At 39.4% G+C, this 24,551-nt stretch overlaps 1 long non-coding RNA gene across 1 annotated transcript; it reads right to left on the minus strand.

Annotated features, from left to right (window-relative positions):
* Positions 1 to 1,020: 1,020 nt before the first annotated feature.
* LOC136159110 (uncharacterized) lies at positions 1,021 to 24,263 on the minus strand. The gene is made up of 9 exons (XR_010661402.1): positions 24,192 to 24,263; positions 18,601 to 18,661; positions 18,312 to 18,508; positions 9,190 to 9,319; positions 8,827 to 8,888; positions 7,277 to 7,364; positions 4,692 to 4,720; positions 4,525 to 4,597; positions 1,021 to 2,143 (listed from the first exon to the last, which is right to left on the minus strand). It is a non-coding gene; the product is annotated as an uncharacterized lncRNA (long non-coding RNA).
* Between the last annotated feature and the right edge of the window lie 288 nt (positions 24,264 to 24,551).

Here is a 24,551-nt window from a genome sequence, read left to right on the forward strand (position 1 = left end):
TACCAATTCTAAAAGCATAATTTTGAAAGCCGATTTTATTTGTTATGGACTCTGTTACACACTGTATTGTGTTGGTAAAGCATAGAAAATGGTATTAAACCAGAAATTTAAATTTCTAGTTTTCCTCACCTGTGAATGGTTATTTTCATTTCCATGAAGTTTTTCTTCTTCTTCCTCCAATATCGCTTCCATGTCTAGTTCTCCTGACAAATCTGCATCTTTAGTTAAAATTACTTAGAATATTTAGACAAAAAACATAATCTTTATTTAAAACACAGATTTAAAACATTGTACCAAATGACAGCTTAAGTCGAAAATTTATCTTCAGATGAATATTTACTTGTTTAAGAAATACTTCCGCGTGCACCCCAATGTTCATCGCAGCACTGTTTATAATAGCCAGGACATGGAAGCAACCTAGATGCCCATCCGCAGATGAATGGATAAGGAAGCTGTGGTACATATACACCATGGAATATTACTCAGCCGTTAAAAAGAATTCATTTGAATCAGTTCTAATGAGATGGACGAAACTGGAGCCCATTATACAGAGTGAAGTAAGCCAGAAAGATAAAGAACATTACAGCATACTAACACATATATACGGAATTTAGAAAGATGGTAACGATAACCCTATATGCAAAACAGAAAAAGAAACACAGAAGTACAGAACAGACTTTTGAACTCCGTGGGAGAAGGTGAGGGTGGGATGTTTCGAAAGAACAGCATGTATATTATCTATGGTGAATCAGATCACTAGCCCAGGTGGGATGCATGAGACGAGTGCTCGGGCCTGGTGCACTGGGAGGACCCAGAGGAGTCGGGTGGAGAGGGAGGTGGGAGGGGGGATCGGGATGGGGAATACGTGTAACTCAATGGCTGATTCGTGTCAATGTATGACAAAACCCACTGAAATGTTGTGAAGTAATTGGCCTCCAACTAATAAAATAAAATTTAAAAAAAAAAAAAAAAAAAAAAAAAAGAAATACTTCCAATGATCAAAACTTCAACAAACCATTTGGGAAACACCAGATGTCACCAGGATACAGGCACACAAACACCTCAAAGATTCATTCATGAATTCATCCAAGCATCAGTGAAAAAAACAATCAGAAACCAAACAGAATTTCAAAATACAGGGCAGACATATAAAGTCACAGTATATTATCTTCTCTACTTCATGACAGTATCTTTTTAACAACATGCCAAGCTTCAACTACATTATTATTCTTAGTTTGCAAATTCCTCTTACTTTTTGTGCTTTTATCAATTACTTCATCTGAAACGCTTCCCTGTGCTCTTCTGACAATTTACTTTTCATCTTTTAAGACTCAACCTGCTTTGTGAAGTTGCCCTTGATTACAGCTATCTTTCCCCAGATAAATAGGTCTCTGTTTCCTTGTAGCTACCTTAGTACTTTATAGATTTTTCTAGTGTATCTTTATAGACTTCTCTAGCGATCGATATACATCTAAACTGTGAATTATTTCTTCACATCTCTATCCTCTTGGCTTCTAGACTGCAGAGGGCATGCTGTTTAAAATCACGTTAGTATGAACAGTCTTTATTGTTTTTTCAATAATTACTTGTCTACCTAGATCTCACAAAGAGTCCCAGAGTTCTAAATATAATCCTGCTATCCACTCTCAGATGTATGCTAAATACTAGCCTAAACAAACTTGCTTCCTCCAAACTCTCTTTGTTATTTATTATACTACCATGGTCAGAGGGAGAATGCAGACACCTTGCTAAGAGGAAGTGTTTGGCTGTAGCTTGCATAAAAGGAGTCAGCACAAGGTAGGTTTCGCCACAAACTCGAATCCGGATCCGTCAGAATGATGGTAAGGCCGTGCCCAGGTGGCGCACGGCTGAGTGCCCTGGGCTTCTGCATTACCTTGTTTGCTTTCTCTGTTTTCTGGCAGCGGAGACTGGCCCGGGTGATGGGGCATGGAATTCCCTACCAGAAACATCGCTGCGTTTTTCATCTTTTCTTTATCTGTTGCGGTCTTCTGTCCGAGTTCTGTGGGTGCTGACTGATTTTTGGTCACCAGTTGGGACACCAACGGACGCCGATCATCAGCTTTCAAATGCCCGGCTCTTTGACAAGTCTCACTACTGAGGCTCCAACTAGTCGAATCCCAGTCTGAAAAATGTGAAAACAAAGTCTCCACTTATCAGGATCTGAGGAAGAAACAACTCTGACTACCTCGTACAAAGTCTTTCTTCAGAGAATCAGTTCCACATCCTTCTTCCCCTCAAATTCACTACCCTTCAGAGGTGACTCTATCTTTCATGCCACTGTCAATCATGAAGAGATGTTAACTAGGATGTCTCATTTCTTCTACTTTTCAATTTTCTAGTATTACTTTGACTCACTCAATCTTTATTACATACTCTCTATTTCATAAGAACTTTATTATTATTTTCCTTCAACATACAAATATTTTATTAACAAAATTTATCTCTAATTTATTTTACATTTAATTTTGCATGATGATATTGTGTGTTCTAGAGACCATGGTTTTAAAAACACTTTCAATGAATGGTACTACTTTAATTAATGGTAGAAGCCTAGACAACATATTAAAAAGCAAAGACATCACTTTGCTGACAAAGGCCCGTAGAGTCAAAGGTCTGGTTTTTCAGGAGTCACGTGTGAGAGCTGGACTATAAAGAAGACTGAGTGCCGAAGAACTGATGCTTTCAAACTGTGGTGCTGGGGAGACTCTTGAGAGAACCCTGGACAGCACAGAGATCAAACCAGTCAATCCTAAGGGAGATCAACCCTGAATATTCACTGGAAGGACTGATGCTGAAGCTGAAGCTTCAATACTTTGCGCATCTGATGTGAACAGCTGGCTCACTGGAAAAGCACCTGATCCTGGGAAAGACTGAGGGCAGGATGAGAACAGAAGGGCAAGCAGAGAAGGGGGCGGCAGAGGATGAGATGTTTTGGACAGCATCGCTGATTCAGTGGACATGAACCTGGCTGAACTCCGGGAGATGGTGAGGAACAGAGAGCCCTGGCTGCAGTCCATGGGGTCACAAAGAATCAGGCACGACTTAGCGACTGAACACCACCACCATCAACAAGTACTTTAATTTCAACGAGATGGTCTTTCCTCGATGTACATATATCTTCAGAACTCATTTTGAAAGCCTTGGAGAAACATCATACCCTGGAGAAGGAAATGGCAACCCACTCCAGTACGCTTGCCTCTTGCCTGGAAAATCTCTTGGACAGAGGATCCTGGCGGGCTACACTCCATGAGGTCGCAGTGGTTGAACACAACTTAGCGACTAAACAAAAACATCATAAACTTATATAAGAAATGATAGCCTTGTGTGTGACTAATTGTTTCCATGTGAAAATAGGTAAGTCTAGGACCACACTGGATCCAAAGAGCACAGAGGGCCATGAGACAGGAATGAATACACCACAAAATACTAAAACTGCTAGATCTGAATTTCTTAACAGAAGTCAAAGAAACAAGCAAGAAATGTAAAAGTGAAACTTAACCCTGTGTCAACACAAGGGCCCCTTTATCATTTTATATACAGCCACTTCAATGGTTTAAAACAGTGATTCTCAAGTGTCCCCTCAAAATCGCTGAAGTCCAGAGACCCATCGGGTCAGGGGGTACAAGAGGTCAGAACTCTTTTCACAACAACACTAAACGTTACCTCCATTCTCATGCTGTTCTGTGAGCAGTGGCATTCTTCAGAGACACGATATGTGATATCATAACACTAAGGACTAATGGAATTAGCAACTATGATGGTGTGTGCTTGTATTTTAAGTTTTTCTGTTTTATTTTCCAATACAGTGAACAACAATAAACAAAGTTCCTTGGAATTCTCAATAATTTTGAGAAGTATAAAAGGATCCTAAAGCCAAAAACTTTCAGAATCCCTGTTTTGAAAGATTATGTCTATCGAATCTAAGGTATGATTACTTCTCCTACTCCTAATAATCAAAGACACCACAAACACACACACACTCAGTCTGCTAATCAAAACATCTGACTGGCCTACATTCATCTGTGTAAGAACACTAAAATGAAATAATTATAAGCTGAAATACAACTGACATATTAGCAAGCGAAGCTTTAGGGAAAGGTCAGAGTTCAAAAATAAGCATTTTTGGACACTGGAAAAATCTTAGGGTCTAATAATAATTAATCTCTGAGAATTCCTGAGAGTATAGAGATTCCAAACTGAGAATTTAATGGATAACGAAACATATACACAAACATCTTGAGTTCAAGGTTACATTTTAAACATTTCTTGTTCATATGCTTGTGAATATCTTTTCTTTTAAAACATGGGTACCAAAAATAACATTTTCCTTATGTATGTCCAATTCTTCAATTAAATTTGCAAAAAGAAGTTAGGAGTACGAAGAGCTAGCATTTCAAATATTTCAGTGTCCCTCTTTCCTGAAGGGACTTCCCTGATGGCTCAATGGTACAGCATCTGCCTGCAATGCAGGAGCCAGAGTTAAGTGCGTACCGCAAAATTTACCTGAAATAGATGTTTGTGGATCCTTCGTTTCTACTGTTTTATTAGGAACAGAATCTTTCACTCCGACTGTGGGCTGAATGGGTTTGGAAACAAGTTGATTAACAAATAATGTGCATATGATACAATCCACAGTTCATAAATCAAGATAAAAGCATAAACATTTTTACCTTCACATTAGGATATTTCTCAGGAGACTCTAAAAGGCAAAAAGGACATAGAGTTAATCACATGTAAATATGAAAGCCAGCCGTACATTCATGCAGAGTTAGTACCGAGCAGAATCCTCGTGCTCAGCCTTGACACTGAATACATTCGGTTTCAGTGTCTCGTTTTTAGGGAGATGTTAGGACACTGGCAAGACAGACTTATGAATCCATTATAGACAGTGAAGAAAAACAGGAATACAGGTTTACCAAAACATGCAGTAAGATTTCAAAAGTAACATCATGTTTTCAATGACTTTATAGAAAATATTAAAGAGCACACAGACCAACGTGAACATGCTGACTGATGAGGAGAAAATTAATCTTAATCAGAGGAGCAAATCATGACCCCAAGAAGATAAATGTGAAAGCTGATGGTAAAATGCAACAGTATATCTTGAATCCAAGACAAGAGTAACAGTTACACCGTTATACAAGTATTTAACATGCTCTTCAATCTGTCCAGTCATGTAAGAAGTGCACAGTTGGGATGACCGTTCAGCCGAAAATATAATTCATTTCTCATCAGAGAAAGCAATGACCTGACTAGCTCGAATATACACTTGTAGAAAAACGTTTCATAAAAGTATTCATTTTTTTCCACACCCACGTGGGCTACTGCTATGCCTGCATGTCTGGGCTCCTCTAGTTCAGCCATCTTAAAGTTTCTCGATCCACTCACGCAAGAAGGCATGTAAGACACACCTACGAAATAATGCCCCAAAGATTTTCAACATTGAAATACAATGATCAAAAAGGAAATAATAAATTTAATTGCCACACAATTATTAGATGTTAAAAATCTTGCATGTTTTAAAATCAGTGTAGTATTTCTTGAAAATACCAATTCTAGCATTTAGGGAATGAACCCTATCAATCTGTTTTGTTTCAAAACTTAGTTTGGTTGGGTACATCATGCTAATGCTTAAAAGGATTTCTATGAAACAACTGTCAAAAAATCAGTTATCTTCTAAAAAACAAGTCAATCCCTCCATATTCAAATCAATCTAATTTGAATAACAAATACCAGTACAACATACATCTTTGATGTCTATAGCTACTTGGAGTGGCTGGGGTTGACCCTACTTCTAGCACCCCCTCCCACCTCCAGGATTCTCTGGAGCAATAATGATCTTATCTCTTTTCAGGGTAAATACACTGAAGTCATCTAGAAGGTGTTCTCTCAAGTGCACCATCAACTCCAAACTCACCTCCCTAAGGCCTTCCTTTCCTCCCTTTGTCCTTTCACTAGAGTCTTTCCTCTATGAAGGATAATCTCTGGATCCGTGGTCTTAACTTTCCCCCTTTACATTCTTTCTATGGATCATCCCACCACTTCTTTTGCCTTCTTTGCTTAGCAATGGTATCTTACACCTATAATTGCTACTTCAACTCTTTGCTTTCCGCTGGCTATAGACATGCTCAGAAAGAAAAACAAAATAATGCTCTCCCCTGATCCTGTTATGTCCTGCAATAGCCAGTGCTCTTCTTCCAGATTTCTCTAAAAGCAAGGCTAGACCCTTGCTACTCGGAGAGCTTGTTAGAAATGCAGGATCTCAGACCTCGCGCTCAGCATGTCCACTTCACACAGGGTCCCCAGGCGCCTAATTAAAATTTGAGAAACTGGTCTACACAGTCTGCTTCTACATGACTTCAACTTAACCTATTCTCCTGAAATCTTAGCCTCAACTTCCTCACTCTAACACTTCCCCCCAAACAGAAACTGCATGACAAGCTGGAAACTTTACAGTGGACTCTCTATCAGGCTGTAGGTGCCTTGATCTCTCTATCATGTCCCCCGCTCTCTCCTTTCCAGTTCTCTTATTTTGGCCTATGTGACACCGTCCTATAAAGCAGCGACATTTTGTAGGATGTCAATTTGCAAACATTTACAGCTGAGCACCTATGCCCATGTTCCTCCACAAAGGATAACGCACAGCCCCAAATGACTTCGTAACAATGAGGAAAACAGAAAGCGGGGGAAAGTTTGCTGCTCTTCTCTGACAAGTTTAGGTGCTAGAAGTTCACTTCACAGTCACCGCCCACGTCAAATACTCCCTTTTCCTAAAGACCTATCTTACTTACGGCCCCTCCCCCATAGGCCCTTGCTTCCTTTTCCTTCATTTCCTCCCTGTGCCCTCTGCCTCTGTCATCCTCCATTCCCTCTTTCCTCTTATTTCTCAACCTTCCTTTGGCTGTTGAGTATCTTGAAACAGAACCAATAATTTTTTCTTTTGTCCATGTGCCATGTGGAGTCTTAGTTCCCTCACCAGGGATCGAGCCTCCACCCCTGCCCTGGACAGTCTTAATATTTGGACCTCCAAGAAGTCCAGGAACTAATAATTTAGCTCCTTAAACTGGATTCTCAATTTCAACTGTGCCTGACACCTGATAAGATACACAATTTCCCTCCTCTTCTCAGCTTTTTCCTCCCTATGCATCTGACAGGTGGGGTGTTTTTTGTTTTTTTTTTTTTTTTGCCTGTTAGAATATTCCCATTTTAAATCAATGTTCTGTCAAATAACCTTTCTATAAAATAGAGCTCTTACCTTCTGCTTGTCCATTTAATGTATTTTTTCCTCTTTCATCTCCAGATAAATGATCCAGAAACTTCTGTGGAACACTCTCAGAGATACTCTGTTAAAATGAATATTGAGTTCCATGAAGGTTTCCTAATGTCTTCTTAAGAAAATACCCTACTTTTAAAAACTGCCTACATTTAACCCAGTTAAGACAGGTTTTGCCAAGATCTCACAGCTGCCAACTGACAGAACCTGGATGCTGACTTCATACACTGCTGGATCACCAGGCAGTGGCTGCCAGCAATGAAGACATCAGGCCCTTCCTATCTCCTTCCATAGCTGCCACCTTCAAACAGGGCATCGTTACTTTATGTTACCTCAGGTACGGCTGCCATAAAGGGGCTCTGCCCTGCTACTTAAGTTGAGTCACTCAGTCATGTCTGACTCTTTGCGACCCCATGGACTGTAGCCCGCCTAGCTTCTCCATCCATGGGATTTTCTTGGCAAGAGTACTGGAGTGGATTGCCATTTCCTTCTCCAGGGGATCTTCCCGACCCAGGGATCGAACCTTGCTCTAATACGTTGTAGGCAGACGCTTTACGGTCGGAGCCACCAGGGAAGTCCCCCTGCTACTTAAACAATCCAAAATGGTTTGTACTTATTAAAACACTGCTAAAGCAAACTGCTGCTATTACAATCCCACATATTTATTACTATTCCCCATGCTTTTGCTTCTGTTGAAATGTTTCTTTCAGATTAATCTGACAATCCAAACACAGTAACACTTTCAAGTTTCAAGCACTATATTTCAAGGTCCAAGTGATAAAAAACCACAATTCAACCTGTTTCTCTCTGACCCTCTCTAGCAGGTTTACAGATGCGTATGTACCAAATAAACATACATTTGGCTGGGAGATTGGGACTGACACATACACGCTACACACTATTGTGTATAAAACAGGTAACTGATGAGGACCTGCTGTCTAGCACAGGGAATGCCACTCAATATTCTGCAATGGCCCATATGGGAAAGAATCTAAAAAAGAGGTGATAAACACATACACACACACACACACACACACATACACACACACAAAACAAAGAAACATGGCCATGGACTGACCACACACACACACACACACACAAAACAAAGAAACATGTGGCCATGGACTGACCTCACACACACACACACACACACACACACACACAAAACAAAGAAATATGTGGCCATGCACACGCACGCACACGCACACACACACACACACACAACAAAGAAACATGTGGCCATGGACTGACCTGAAACAATCTTTCAATATTCACATAAATGTAACTTCAGAACTCAAACAGATTCCTTACCATCTCTAAGCCTTGGTTTCTGTACTACACTGACTCCATTAGGTGAACCTTGCAAATGAACAAAAGTGTACTATGTGGTAATATTTAGCAAGGAGTGTAGGTTAAAAGAAACAACAAAGTTTTGATGGGGAAATGCAAAGGTGAGAAAGTCACAGCATCTCCTGCTTTCATGTTCTTATTACTCAGGGCTTACATTTCAAAATAGTAACAGAAGACAGTACCTCAGAATCCCAAGGCGATTCTGTGTCTTCCTCTTCTCCCAGTCCTACAGCTGACATCATGTCTGTAATATGCAGTCACAGATACATTAATGAGAACATTCACTACTATGAATTTTAAAGACATATGTAAGTCTATCTCTATCCACAAATATTTCAATAAAATAAACTAGCGGAAAAGAATTTCAGAGGGTTGAAGCATTTTCAGGAATATAAAGTTGGTAGTAGGTAGGACACTTCGGAAGAAAGAGAGCAAAAGAAATGTACTTAAAACAAAATGGATATCGTATTTGGATCCATACCCTTTACATGTTTTTATATTTGCTTTTAAGTATAGAAAAAATTCACAGACATTCATTAACTTACCATGTTTATTATTTTTGTGTGCTCTATCAACAGAAGTCAAATGGTCATGACTTGCTTGTTCTTGGGGAGCCCTTTCAATAATAGAAGTATCACTTTCTTTTTCAACAAGTTCTGGTTTGGGGGCTCCTTCCTATAAAAACAAGACAAAATGAAACCAAAACCCAACTTCAGAAAACATACTCATTCATTTGGTCATTCAGTCCATCAGTAAGACGACAAGCAATCACTGTGTCTAGGACATCCTTTAGGATGTCCCGGGAGGAGTTAGAACTGTAAAGAAAAGTGACTCTGCTCTGTGTCTGGGTGAGGCAGAGACACATGAAAGCAAACAAGAGCAGAAGAGGATCCGTCGGCAGCTCTGCAGCTGAGGGGCAGAGAGTGCAGCACGGGCTCCAAGGGGCGAGGAGGCGGGAGGACCCGCGAAGCGCACGGAACGCTGGGACAGGGGCTGTGTCTCAGAGACAGAGCGTGCGGAGCCGGGATGGGAGGGGGGTTCCAGGAAGGGCGGCCCGAACCCACAGATGCGGTGTGCACCAACGTCAACAAGTCATGTGGAAAACAGATCACAGTTACTGGGAACTGTATCGAGAGACAAAACTGGAGCACCAGGTTCACACAGGAAGAAGCAAGTGTCATCTTCTTCCTTCAAGTGATGGGGATCTACTAAACAAGTAAAGGCATTACATCAACACAAAAATATTTTATTTTATTAGGTGCCATGCTTTTATTCAAATGAAAGGGAAAAGACTGCCCTGCACTAGGAAGTAGCAAGTTCAATTTGGTTCAGTCCCTCAGTCATGTCCGACTCTTTGTGACCCCATGGACGGCAGTACGCCAGGCCTCCCTGCTCATTGCCAACTCCCAAAGTTTACTCAAACTCATGTCCATTGTGTTGGTGATGCCATCCGACCATCTCATCCTCTGTCGTCCCCTTCTCCTCCTGCTTTCAATCATTCCCAGCATCAGGGTCTTTTCCAATGAGTCAGTTCTTCGCATCAGGTGGTCAAAATTTCAGCTTCAGCATCAGTCCTTCCAATGAATATTCAGGACTGATTTCCTTTAGGATGGACTGGTTGGATCTCCTTGAAGTCCAAGGGACTTGCAAGAGTCTTCTCCGACAACACAGTTCAAAAGCATCAATTCTTTGGCACTCAGCTGTCTTTATAGTCCAACTTTCACATCCATACTTGACTACTGGGAAAATCATAGCTTTGACTAGATGGACTTTTGTTGGCAAAGTAATGTCTCTGCTTTTTAATATGCTGCCTAGATTGGTCATAACTTTTCTTCCAAAGAGCAACTGTCTTTTAATTTCATGGCTGCAGTCACCATCTGCAGTGATTTTGGAGCCCAAGAAAATACAGTCTGTCACTGTTTCCACTGTTTCCCCATCTATTTCCCATGAAGTGATGGCACCGGATGCCATTATCTTAGGTTTTGGAATGTTGAGTCTTAAGCCAACCTTTTCACTCTCCTCTTTCACTTTCATCAAGAGGCTCTTTAGTTCTTCAATTTCTGCCATAAGCGTGGTGTCCTTTGCATATCTGAGGTTATTGATATTTCTCCCAGTCATCTTGATTCCAGCTTGTGCTTCATCCAGACCAGCGTTCCTCATGATGTACTCTGCACATAAGTGAAATAAGCAGGGTGACAATATATAGCCTTGATGTACTCCTTTCCCTATTTGGATATTTGGCCTTGGAGTAGAGAATGAAGCAGGGCAAAGGCTAATAGAGTTCTGCCAAGAGATCACACTGGTCATAGCAAACACCCGCTTCCAACAACACAAGAGAAGACTCTACACATGGACATCACCAGATGGTCAATTCCGAAATCAGGTTGACTATATTCTTTGCAGCCAAAGATGGAGAAGTTCTATACAGTCAGCAAAAACAAGACCGGGAGCTGAGTGTGGCACAGCACATGAACTCCTTATGGCCAAATTCAGACGCAGACTGAAGGAAGCAGCAAACATGACAGTATAGTACAGGAGGGCAGTAAAGAGGAAAACAGAAACCAAAAGCCTGTAAGCAAATCTCCACGTGGGCAGTAAGCACACCAGACACTGTGCATCACCCAAACTGTCCATGCAACTGCAATTAAAAAGCTAATTTGGCTTTGAAAACAGCCAAACAGAAATGGTAACAGTCATTCTAAAACAAACTGCACAGCCAGGAGGAATGAAAAGATTAGCAAGTATATTTTAGAAAGGTTACTCTGGCAGCAACATAAAAAAGAACATCAGGGTAGCCAAACTAGAAAAGAATATTTCAAGATTATAGGTGAGACAGTGAGTTATGGTGATAAGATATGAAAACTGATAAGCAGGCAGAAAATACTGAACTTCCTGAGTGACTGGAGCTGGTAATTTCAAGGACGTTTGGAGTCCAGGATCTTTCCTACTGTGGCTGAAATTCAGTGATGCTGTCTACTAGGATGGGGAGGACAGATGAAGGGACAGCTTATAAACAGTCAGGGATGAGGGAAGCGTCAGGGATAATGCCTTCAGTTTGGGGTATAATAAATTATTTTGAGGCATGCAAGGGACTCAGAAGAAAGGATTTGGGTAAAAACATTTGAATTAGAAATAGATTAACTTCTTCAGGAAAAACATATACTTTAATTATTTGTAAAAGATACTAACTTGGTATAATTAATGCAAACCTAGGCAGAATTCTGAACTTTTGAAAATAAAACAATACCAGGGGAAGAAAACTATGAGATTAAAATGGTCAATTATATATTTCAACATGTTTCAAGGATATAAAAATATACTTTTTAAAAAATATGCAAATACTTGTTTCTGACATATTACCATAATAGGCATTTTTAAGTTTAATGAAAAGGTTTAATTGTAAAACACCCATTCAAGATGCTACAAGAAGACTCTGTTTTAAAATTGATCTTAAAAGACAAGTTTTAATTTGTAGAAGAGAAATGTTTATGTGAGGATGGAATTATGAGGCATTTTAAAGTACTACTGTGATGTAAGAAAGAAACAGAAAACCCTACTTGAAAAGATCTCATTCAAAATTGATGGAGAAATCAAAAGGTTTACAGATGAAACAAAAGTTAAGAGGATTTAGCACCACCAAACCAGCCTTACGACAAATACTAAAGGGACTTACAGCCAGTAAACACAAGAGAAAGGAAAGATCTACAAAAACAAACCAGAAACAATTAAGAAAATGTCAACAGGAACATATATATCAATTAGTACTTTAAATGTAAATGGATTCAATGCACCAACCAAAAGATACAGAATAACTGAATGAATACAAAAACAAGAGCCATATATATACTGCCCACAAGAGACCCGCTTCAGACCTAGAGACAAATACAGACTGAAAGTAAATGAATGGAAAAAGATATTCCATTTGAATGGTAACCAAAAGAAAGCCAGTGTGGCAATCCTTATTTCACACAAAACAGACTTTAAAATGAAGAATATCATAAGAGACGAAGAAGGACACTACATAATGATCAAAGGGTCAATCCAAGAAGAAGACATAACAATTGGAAATATTTACGCCCCCAACATAGAAAAACCACAATACACAAGGCAAGCAGTAACATGCATAAGAGGGGAATTCAAAAGCAACACAGTCATAGTGGGGGACTTTTAACACCCCACTTACACCAATGGACAGATCATCAAGACAGAGAATCAAGTAAGGTGAAAAGACAGCCCTCAGATTGGGAGAAAATAATAGCAAATGAAGCAACAGACAGAGGATTAACCTCAAAAATATACAAGCAACTCCTGAAGCTCAATTCCAGAAAAATAAATGACCCAATCAAAAAATGGGACAAAGAACTAAACAGACATTTCGCCAAAGAAGACATACAGATGGCTAACACACACATGAAAAGATGCTCAACATCACTCATTATCAGAGAAATGCAAATCAAAACCATAATGAGGTACCATTACACGCCAGTCAGGATGGCTGCTATCCAAAAGTCTACAAGCAATAAATGCTGGAGAGGGTGTGGAGAAAAGGGAACCCTCTTACACTGTCGGTGGCAATGCAAACTAGTACAGACACTATGGAGAACAGTGTGGAGATTTCTTAAAAAACTGGAAATAGAACTGCCATATGACCCAGCAATCCCACTTCTGGGCATTCACACTGAGGAAACTAGATCTGAGACACATGCACCCCAATGTTCATCGCAGCACTGTTTATAATAGCCAGGACATGGAAGCAACCTAGATGCCCATCAGCAGATGAATGGATAAGGAAGCTCTGGTACATATACACCATGGAATATTACTCAGCCGTTAAAAAGAATTCATTTGAATCAGTTCTAATGAGATGGATGAAACTGGAGCCCATTATACAGAGTGAAGTAAGCCAGAAAGATAAAGATCATTACAGCATACTAACATATATATGGAATTTAGAAAGATGGTAATGATAACCCTATACGCAAAACAGAAAAAGAGACACAGATGTATAGAACAGACTTTTGGACTCTGTGGGAGAAGACGAGGGTGGGATGTTTCGAGAGAATAGCATGTATATTGTCTATAAGGAAACAAATTACCAGCCCAGGTGGGATGCATGAGACAAGTGCTCGGGCCTGGTGCACTGGGAAGACCCAGAGGAATCGGGTGGAGAGGGAGGTGGGAGGGGGGATCGGGATGGGGAACACATGTAACTCCATGGCTGATTCATGTCAATGTGTGACAGAACCCACTGCAATGTTGTGGAGTATTTAGCCTCCAACTAATAAAAATAAATGAAAAAAAAAAAAAAAAAGACAGAGAACCAATAAGGAAACACAGAACTTCAATGAAACATTAGACCCAATGGACCTAGTTGATATCTTCAGGACTATCCATCCAAATGCAGAAGAATACACTTTGTTCTCAACTGCACATGGAACATTCTCCAGGAGAGATCACATCTTGGGCCACAGACCAAGCCTCAGTAAATTTTAAAACATTGAAAATATGTATCACGTATCTTCTCTGACCACAACACTATCAGACTAGATATCAACTACAGGAGAAAAATGGCAAAAAACACAAATTCATGGAGATTAAACAATTCATTACTGAATAATGAAAAGGTTATTGAAGACATAAGCAGGGAAATCAAAAGTTTCCTAGAAATAGATGACAACAAAAACACGATCACCCAAAACCTATGGGATTCAGTAAAAGCACTTCCAAGAGAGAAGTTGATAGCAGCACAATCCTACCTCAAGGACAAGAAAAGCACTGAACAGGCAACACTCTACATTTACAGCAGCTAGAAAAAGAACCAAACCCCCTAAAGTCAGCAGAAGGAAAGAAATCATACAGATCAGAGCAGAAATAAATGAAAAAGAAAATGAAGGCAACAATAGCAAAGATTAATCAGACTAAATACTGGTTCTTTGAGAAGATAAGCAAAATGGACATACCACTAGCCAGACTCATCAAGAACAGAAGGGAGAAAAACCAAATTGACAAGACTAGAAATGAAAAAGGAGAGGTTACAACAGACAACACAGAAATGAAAAGGATCATAAGAGAACGTTATGAGCAACAATACGCTCATAAAAGGGACAACTGAGAGGAAATGGACAGATTCTTAGAAAAGTTCAACCTCCTAAAACTGAATCAGGGAAGAAATAAAAATGACAAACAAGCCAATTACAAACACTGAAATAGAAAGTGTTATCCAAAATCTCCCAAAAACAAAAGCCCAGGGCCAGATGGCTTTGCAGGGGAATTTTGTCAAACATTTAGAGAAGAGGTAATGCCTACTTTTCTGAAACTCTTCCAAAAAACTGCAGAGGAAGGAACATTTCCAAACTCATTCTATGAGGCCACAATCACGTTGATACCAAAACCAGGCAGAGACAACACAAAAAAGAGACTTACAGGCCAATATCACTGACAAACACAGATGCAAAAACCCTCAACAAAATATTAGCAAACACAATTCAACAACACATTCAATAGCTCATACACCATGATCAATTCAGGTTTATGCCAGGGATGCAAGGATTCTTCAATATGCACAAACCAATTTCAATGTGATGCACCATCTTAACAAACTAAAAAATAAGAACCATGTGATCATCTCAATAGAGGCAGAAAAAGCCTTTGACACAGTTCAGCACCTGTTTATGACAAAAACGCTTCAAAATATGGACACAGGAGGAACCTATGTCAACATAGTAAAGGCCATATAGGATAAACCCACAGCAAACATTATTCTTGATGAGGAAAAATGAAAAGCATTCCCTCTAAGATCAGGAACAAGACAACATTGTCCGTTCTCACTACGATTATTCAGCATGGGTTTGGAAGTCCTAGCTATGGCAATCAGAAGAGAAAGAAAGAAAAGGAATCCAGATCTGAAAAGAAGTAAAACTCTCACTTTTGCAAATGACATGATACTACACATAGAAAACCCAAGAGAAACTATTTTCTAGTAAACAAAAATTACTGGAGCTAAACAGTGAATTTAGCAAAGTTGTATGATACAAGGTCAATACACAGAACTCACTTGAATTCCTATACACTAACAATGAAAAATCAGAAAGTGAAATTAAGGAGCCAATCCCATTCACCACTGCAACAAAAAGAATAAAATATCTAGCAATAAACCTACCTAAGGAGACAAAAGACCTGTATACGGAAAATTCTAAGACGCTGAGGAAAGAAAAGAAAGACGACATAAACAGGTGGAGAGATATTCCATATTCCTGGGTAGGAAGAATGAATAGTGTGAAAATGACTATACTACCAAATGCAATCTACAGATTCAGTGTGATCACTGTCAAATGACCAATGGCATTTTTCACAGAACTAGAACAATATATGCAATGGACTATTACTCAGCCATAAAGAGGAACACATCTGAGTCAGCTCTAACAAGGCTGACAAACCTAGAGCCTATTCTCCAGAGTGAAGCAAGTCAGAAAGAGAAATATAAATATCATATACTATTCGCACATATATGGAATCTACAAAGATTCTGAATCTACAAATGTACTGATCAATTTATTTGCAGGGTAGCAATGGAGAAACAGACATAGAGAACAGACTTAGAGACATGGAGGAGGGGAGGAGGGAGAGGGTGAGATGGATGGAAAGAGTAACATGGAAATATAAAATTTCATGTGTAAACTAGAGAGCCAGTGGGAATTTGCTGTAGGACTCAGGCAGCTCAGAAAGGGACTCTGAGACAATGCAGAAGGGTGGGATGGGGAGGGAGGTGGGACGGGGTTTGGGAGGGAGGGGACACGGGTGTACCCATGGCTGATTCTTGCTGATGTTTGACAGAAAACAACAAAATTCTGGAAAGAGATTATCCTTCAATTAAAGAATAAATACATTTTCTAAAAACCCCATTTGAAAATTTCCTCGTCTTCTTCTTTTCTAACGGCTCTAATTTTCTATCTATGCCTTCTGCAAATGGCAGATAAAGATTGAAGGAACAATCTAGATATAAAAAAAGTAGTAAAGCTATGATTATCCAAGTTGGAGATTTCAAAGTTTTCAAATACATCTATGATTATCAAGCAGGACTCAATATTCACATCAGGAAAAAACAAATGAGCTGCAAAAATCAAGTAACCACAATGACTGAGTTTTAGATATGGAAGAATTCGCATTTTTGTTTAACATGTGTAACAAAGAACTGACATGCTAATTTAACACCTATAAATACTGAAGCTAATAGTTTCTTAAAAATAAATTTCTTAAAAATAAAACTTAACTTAAAAATAACTTCTTAGAAAAAACTCTTAAAATTTTACTCTTTAATAAAATTCTTAAAATGGAATATACATATTACTATAGATATTTTAAAAAGTAAAAAAATTATCTTTCTGAGACAATTTTACAAACTGTTGGTAATTCTTCTTTCCTTATGATTTTATAACAAGTAGTCTACATAAGAAAAAAATCATGAACTGTGATTTGATTCATTTAATATGTGCAATTGCCCATTACTTGCAGATATTAGGAAAAGATAAATCAGAATCTCTCCGGGGGGGGGGGGGGGCGGGAAATTTCTACATTTTTTTTCTTTAAGACTGTTGCAACTTAAAATTTTCTTATGTCATGAAGAGAGTTTAAGAATCTCATTTATATAATTATAAATTATAAGTTTAGTAAAAGAGAAGATAAAATGCTTACTTATTTCCTCTTTATTTTCAAAAAGATCCAAAACCTCCACCAAGACTATACCAAACAGCAAGATAAATTAGTTAAGTACATTAAGTATGTATCAAACAGTAAATTAGTAACCACAAGAAACAGAAGGGCCACAAACTCTTCATTCATAACACAGCTGCTAAGGCCTAAAACAGAGCTCAGCTAGAACTGCCTACGAATGAAAGTTTTCCTAGATTAAATAGAAGACACTGCTTCATTCATTTCAAAGTGAGAATTTTTTTAAAAAGACAAATCACTTCAAATTGAAATGAACTTCCAGAGGGAACTATATTCAATATAGATATATACATATACAAGTGTAACCAAGTCACATTGCTATACACCTGAAACTAACACAGTATTATAAATGACTACACTTCAATTAAAGAAAAAAAAACCAAAAACCACCACCAACCTCGAAAACAACAACCAAAAAACCTAAGGATCAAATTTTCTTTCAGTTCTTCATAAAACTCAACTATATGTCATTCAGAAGAGTCTAACTATTGAGTTTTCACGACCTCACTCTCTCCTAAGTTGAATTTCAAATAATTCATCTCATATTTATAATATAGAGTACCTCATCTGACTTACCCTCACTATGTCTGCTGTGTTTGTAAAATAATCTGTTTTATCTTGACCTTCATTCCATCTCATACTCATCTTATCCTTCTTAAATGAATTCTTTCCCTTCATCGCCCTCCCCATCTTCATATTCATCTAGCTCTTTTTCCTAATTGCTTTGTAATTCTTTTCTTTCTAAATGGCATACTTAGTATGCCAACATTTATAAATCTGAATCATGCAGATATATTGCTCTTACTATCACATCATTTTGTATCATGACATTGAAGCCTTCCATTTCCACGGTGGAATCCTTTTTATCATCATAAGGATCAAGGGAATGGTGTGTGGAAAAGTACAGGGGAAAACAAGAGTTAAAAACAACACAACTTACCTTTGCAAGACCAAGGCCTGCTAGAGTCTTGAGTGGTTTTGGAAGAGGATCAGGCCTTGGAAAGGCAGGATGAGGGAAGCCCTGGACTCCAGGTGATGGTTTGGGAAAGGTTTCAAGCACATCTTCAATTTCACTATCAGAATTATTGTTCTCAGAGAAGGTGGTACTCTCCCGTCTCACAATGCCACATTCTGCTTCTAATACAGTAAAAACAGGGGATAGTACATGAGAACCTGTGTAATTTCAAATCAGTGAATAACACCAGGAGGACAGTCTTCAAATAACTTACCGTCTCTCTTGGATTGCTGAAAAGCCTTCAGTAGCTTTGCTGAGTTTGGTTTCGGGACATGCTGGAGAAGAAAATAGGAGCTTGAAGCATAACAAGAATCACCTTGAATAAAAGAATCATAATCCCCCACCCCCATTACTATATGACCTAACACAAAGAGCACAGGCTCTGGAGTCATTCAGGTGTGGACTCAGATCCCAGTTGGGCCCCTGACTAACCTGCAGGCACACTGAAACCACAATCACAGAAAACTCGCCCATCTGATCCCAGGACCACTGTCTAACTCAATGAAACTGAGCCATGCCGTGTGGGGCCACCCAGGACGGATGGGTCACGGTGGAGACGTCTGACAGTATGCGGTCCACTGGAGAAGGGAATGGCAAGCCACTTCAGTATTCTGGCCTTGAGAACCCCATGAACAGTATGAAAAGGCAAAATGATAGGATACTGAAAGACGAACTCCCCAGGTCGATAGGTGCCCAATATGCTACTGGAGATCAGTGGAGAAATAACTCCAGAAAGAATGAAGGGATGGAGCCAAAGCAAAACAAGACCCAGTCGCGGATGTGACTGGTGATAGAAGCAAGGTCCGCTGCTGTAAAGAGCAATATTGCATGGGAACCTGGAATGATAGATCCATGAATCAAGGCAAATTGGAAGTGGTCAAAAGGAGACGGCAAGAGTGAATGTTGCCATTCTAGGAATCAGCAAACTAAAATGGACTGGAATGGATGAATTTAACTCAGATGACCATTATATCTACTACTGTGGGCAGGAATCCCTTAGAAGAAATGGAGTAGCCATCATGGTCAACAAAACAGTCCCAAATGCAGGACCTGGATGCAATCTCAAAAATGACAGAATGATCTCTGTTAGTTTCCAAGGCAAACCATTCAATATCATGGTAATCCAAGCCTATGCCCCAACCAGTAACGCTGAAGAAGCTGAAGTTGAATGGTTCTGTGAAGACCTACAAGACCTTTTAGAACTAACTCCAAAAAAAAAAAGTCTTTTTCATTATACGGGATTGAAATCCAAAAGTAGGAAGTCAAGAAACACCTGGAGTAACAGGCAAATTTGGCCTTTGAGGTACAGAATGAAGCAGGGCAAAGGCTAATAGAGTTTTGCCAAGAGAACACACTGGTTATAGCAAACACCCTCTTCCAACAACACAAGAGAAGACTCCACACATGGACATCACCAGATGGTCAACATCGAAATCAGACTGATTATATTCCTTGGAGCCAAAGATGGAGAATCTCTACACAGTCGGCAAAAACAAGACCGGCAGCTAACTGTGGCTCAGATCGTGAACTCCTTATGGCCAAATTCAGACTTAAATTGGAGAAAGTAGGGAAAACCACTAGGCCACTCAGGTATCACTAAATCAAATCCCTTATGACTATACAGTGGAAGTGAGAAATAGATTTAAGGGACTAGATCTGATAGACAGAGTGCCTGATGAACTATGGACAGGAGACTACTTGTATAGGAGACAGGGATCAAGACCATCCCCATAGGAAAGAAATGCAAAAAAGAAAAATGGCTGTCTGAGGAGGCCTTACAAATAGCTGTGAAAAGAAGAGAAGCGAAAAGCAAAGGAGAAAAGGAAAGATAGTCCTATTTGAATGCAGAGTTCCAAAGAACAGCAAGGAGAGATAAGAAAGTCTTCCTCAGCGATCAATGCAAAGAAATAGAGGAAATCAACAGGATGGGAAAGACTAGAGATCTCTTCAACAAAATTAGAGATACCAGGGGAACATTTCATGCAAAGATGGGTTCGATAAAGGACAGAAATGCTATGGACCTAACAGAAGCAGAAGATATTAAGAAGAGGTGGCAAGAATACACAGAAGGGATGTGCAGAAAAGATCTTCACGACCCGGATAATCACGATGGTGTGATTTCTCACCTAGAACCAGACATCCTGGAATGTGAAGTCAGGTGGGCCTTAGAAAGCATCACTATGAACAAAGCTAGTGGAGGTGATGGAATTGCACTTGACCTATTTCAAATCCTGAAAGATGATGCTGTGAAAGGGCCGCACTCAATATGCCAGCAAATTTGGAAAACTCAGCAGTGGCCACAGGACTGGAAAAGGTCAGTCTTCATTCCAATCCCAAAGAATGCTCAAACAACCGCACAATTGCACTCATCTCACACACTAATAAAGTAATGCTCAAAATTTTCCAAGCAAGGCTTCAGCAATACGTGAACGGTGAACTTCCAGATGTTCAAGCTGGTTTTAGAAAAGGCAGAGGAACCAGAGATCAAATTGCCAACATTGGCTGGATCATAGAAAAAGCAAGAGAGTTCCAGAAAAGCATCTATTTCTGCTTTATTGACTATGCCAAAGCCTTTGGCTGTGTGGATCACAATCAACTGTGGAAAATTCTGAAAGAGATGGGAATACCAGACCACCTGACCTACCTCTTGAGAAACCTATACACAGGTCAGGAAGCAACAGTTAGAACTGGACATGGAACAACAGACTGGTTCCAAATAGGAAAAGGAGTACATCAAGACTGTACACTGTCACCCTGCTTATTTAACTTAAATGCAGAGTATATCATGAGAAACGCTGGGCTGGAAGAAGCACAAGCTGGAATCAAGACTGCTGGAGGAAATATCAATAAAGTCAGATATGCAGATGACACCACCCTTCTTACAGAAAGTGAAGAGGAACTAAAAGCCTCTCGATGAAAGTGAAAGAGGAGAGTGCAAAAGTTGGCTTAAAGCTCAACATTCAGAAAACTAAGATCATGGCATCTGGTCCCATCACTTCATGGCAAATAGATGGGAGACAGTGGAAACAGTGTCAGACTCTATTTTTCTGGTCTCCAAAATCACTGCAGATGCTGCTTGCAGCCATGAAATGAAAAGACGCTTACTCCTTGGAAGGAAAGTTATGACCAACCTAGATAGCATATATAAAAGCAGAGACATTACTTTGCCAACAAAGGTCCATCTAAGTCAAGGCTATGGTTTCTCCAGTGGTCATGTATGGACGTGAGAGGTGGACTGTGAAGAAAGCTGAGCACCGAAAAATTGATGCTTTTGAACTGTGATGTTGGAGAAGACTCTTGAGAGTCCCTTGGACTGCAAGGAGATCCAACCAGTCCATCCTAAAGGAGATCAGTCCTGGGTTTTCATTGGAAGGACTGATGCTGAAGCTGAAACTCCAATACTTTGGCCACCTCATGCGAAGACTTGACTCATTGGAAAAGACCCTGATGCTGGGAAGGATTGGGGGCAGGAGGAGAAGGGGATGACAGAAGATGAGATGGTTGGATGGCATCACTGGCTCGACGGACGTGAATTTGAGTAAACTCCAGGAGTTGGTGATGGACAGGGAGGCCTGGCGTGCTGCGATTCACGGGGTCGCAAAGAGTCAGATACGACTGAGCGACTGAACTGAACCTTCTCATGGGGTAAGCATAATGAGAGATGACATCAGAAACCCCAGATGTTCCTCTCCTTACCCCAATTGACTGCTCTACAAATACTATGACACCCACTAGATTATTTTCTCGACCAAAATGTTCTAGAAGAAAAAAAAATTATCCCTGGGAGTTTAGAGCACTACTGAAAAACTAAGACATTTAAATTAATTGCTATATTCTGAAGTTTGCTTGCATGATTTCTACATGCATGAATTATCCCTTGGGAAGGGAAATATGAAAGTCTAGATTTTAGTAGAACCTTATTTAGATAGGTTACAAGCACAAACAAGATAAGCTATTTCTATTCTGTTTTTTAAACAGCTAAAGGCAAATGATTGTTTCAAATCGGCTCCTTCGAAGAAAAAGGGAGAAAGAGCAAGAGTAAACCTGTAGGGAAATGATCACGAATGAAAGCCACAAACACACTAAACAGAAAGCCATGATCAAACATGTTCACAACAGAGGCAGAGAGAGATGGACTTAAAGAATAGACACTGAAGGAAAGTATTCTGCAAGGAAAAATTAGGTTAACAGTAAAAAAAAAAAAGCAAAAAAGGTGGGGGAGGAAAAGAAAGCAGTGAGAGACATTCCTAGTCAAGTACAAACTTAAGGGAATAAAATACGCATAATAAGGCTTGTGGAAAAACAGGTACATTTAAAATGTATATACAATAGGTCAGTAATACATCAGTATTCTTAAGGATATACTATGAACAAAGCCTCTGTTTGGTATGCTTTTACTAATATATAAATTACGCATCTATACTGTTCTGCAAATTTTATGAAAATACCAACATACGTTGTGTATAAAACATATACTTAAGACAGAGGCTTTTGTTCATAATATATCCCTAATATAGCAACCTGTATTACTCGAAAACTTTTTGTTTATAAATACTACCGTATTAGAGTCGAATTTTGCCAATATAAAAAGTGTCATTTGATTAGCCACACATGGTCATCTATCACTACCTGTTGTAAAGTATTGTAAGAATGTTGTAAAGCATTCCTTGAGAGAGAGAAAAATTGATTACGAAATATTCCTAACTATTCACTGGGAAAAAGAACTGGTAATCAAAATTCTGGGGAGAATGTATGGCTTGAAAAGAAACATTTAATGGAACACAAGATGGGGCGAAAAAGTCAAAAATTTTAACCCAAAATTCTCATCTCACAGTGGGTGGACACTGAAAAAAATACTGTAACCTTTTACTTTTCACGTATTTCTTATTTATTTCCTTGTTATGCAGGACCTCTTGCATAGGAGTTGCATTAGGACCTAATGCAACTGAACTATATTACCTGTAACATTACATAGGATATCGTTTGTCTCTTCATTTATTCACATTCAAAAACTATTAACATGGCTCTTACACTTGAGACCTATGCTACATGCTCCAGGAGATGCACAATTATTTCCTGAACTCCACTAGCTTACACTGATACGGGGCTATAAGATGAATACTTAAATCACAATAATACAAAATGTCTGAAATCTGAAGTTTTAGAATGTGACACAGGACATGGGATAGGTCTTTTTAAAAATACAATAGAAAAAAAAAATCCCAAGTTGCAAGTTTTATCTTACGGTTATTCAAAGTCTCTGCTTCTATGAAGGGAAAGTCGCTCAGTCGTGTCCGACTCTTTGCAACCCCATGGGCTCTGCGGTTCATGGGATTCTCCAGGCCAGAACACTGGAGTGGGTAGCGGTTCTCCAGGGGACCTTCCCAACCCAGGGATCGAACCCAGGTCTCCACCACTGCAGGCAGATTCTTGACTGTCTGAGGACTGCATTGTGAGTATTGCAAAAGTCATGTCCTTATGGTTTAAAGTTCACAGTAAGACTCTTTATCCTTGACCAAAATTCATAGTTCCTTCATTGTGGGAAAGCTTTTCCAATACAATTTTCCTGTCACTCTATTTTCCAGCCCATTGATTTCTTCACCCCACCTTCATTATTCACCAACGTTATAAAAAAAAAAAAACAAAAAAAACACCAGTCTTATTTCCACAAAATAGTTTGCTCTGAAGAACGTTCCATTATAAACATAAAACAGTGAGAGGGACACCATTGCTGAATTTAAGAGTAAATACTACATGAAACTAAATTCAGAGTACGGAAACTAATTTCACAAGAGGGCACTTTACCTTGGTTTCAAAATCTAAGACTTCATCATCTGACGGAGGCCATGAGTCAGCACCAGGCTTGTTGGAAAACCTTTAGAGCATAAACATACAACAAAAATGAGTGAGTTCATTTCTTTAAATGAAGAAAAAAAAAGGAAGTGAAAGTTTGGCTATCTATTCAGCAAACGAAGTTTCTTGACATAATTAAAATTTGGCCTCTGTTTTCAAACATTGTTTTTTTAAAGATATTTTGATGTGGACCATTTTTAAAGTCTTTACTGAACTTGTTGCCATGCTGCTTCTGCCTTGTTCTGGCTCTCTGTCCCCGAGGCCTGCGGGACCTCAGCTCACCTGACTGGAGACTGAACCCACAGCACCGGC

This window comes from Muntiacus reevesi, chromosome 2, assembly GCF_963930625.1.
Source record: "Muntiacus reevesi chromosome 2, mMunRee1.1, whole genome shotgun sequence".
NCBI classification, from domain to species: domain Eukaryota; kingdom Metazoa; phylum Chordata; class Mammalia; order Artiodactyla; family Cervidae; genus Muntiacus; species Muntiacus reevesi.